Source organism: Juglans regia, unplaced genomic scaffold, assembly GCF_001411555.2.
Source record: "Juglans regia cultivar Chandler unplaced genomic scaffold, Walnut 2.0 Scaffold_6099, whole genome shotgun sequence".
Classification (NCBI taxonomy): domain Eukaryota; kingdom Viridiplantae; phylum Streptophyta; class Magnoliopsida; order Fagales; family Juglandaceae; genus Juglans; species Juglans regia.
The window spans coordinates 1-219 of NW_023360961.1; the positions used below are offsets into that span (position 1 = coordinate 1).

The 219-nt window shown below is 52.5% G+C and overlaps 1 pseudogene; it reads right to left on the bottom strand.

The window, feature by feature from the left end:
• Nucleotides 1-130: 130 nt before the first annotated feature.
• On the bottom strand, nucleotides 131-219 carry LOC118345993 (annotated as a pseudogene; the record flags this gene model as incomplete).

A 219-nucleotide genomic window follows, 5' to 3' on the forward strand; every position in this document is an offset into this window, starting at 1 on the left:
TCCCAATCCAAACGGAGAACTGATCCAAACCCATTGCTACGCGATGGGCAGGGCGAGATTTTCTCAAAAATCCACCCCCGAGTGGTCCTTCTTGTCAATTTATCGCGCAAGGCGGAGAAAACAAAAACGAGGGGTGCAACACGAGGACTTCCCAGGAGGTCACCCATCCTAGTACTACTCTCGCCCAAGCACGCTTAACTGCGGAGTTCTGATGGGATC